We start from the raw sequence: 361 nt of genomic DNA on the forward strand, positions 1-361 counted from the left end.
GTATAATTTTTTATCCACTTTGGCTCAGTTCACTTGAGCTAGTCATGCATATGTGTGGGTGCGAGTGTGTGTGTGTGTGTCTGAGTGAGTATAATTATTATGTGAATGTGTTGTATGTGTATATAAATACATTTACATATTATTACATTATGTAATAATATATTCACATACACACACGCACATATATTGTTCAAAACCTTTGCATAGGACTTGAGATAGCGATAGTTGTATCTGCACATATATATATAAATGTGTGTGTATGTGTGTATGTATTCATAAATACGTTTCTCTTTTTCTCTCTCTCTCTTTCTCTCTCTCTCTCTCTCTCTCTCTCTCTCTCTCTCTCTCTCTCTATATATAT

The sequence above is a fragment of the Octopus bimaculoides genome, chromosome 14 (genome assembly GCF_001194135.2).
Source record: "Octopus bimaculoides isolate UCB-OBI-ISO-001 chromosome 14, ASM119413v2, whole genome shotgun sequence".
Taxonomy (NCBI): domain Eukaryota; kingdom Metazoa; phylum Mollusca; class Cephalopoda; order Octopoda; family Octopodidae; genus Octopus; species Octopus bimaculoides.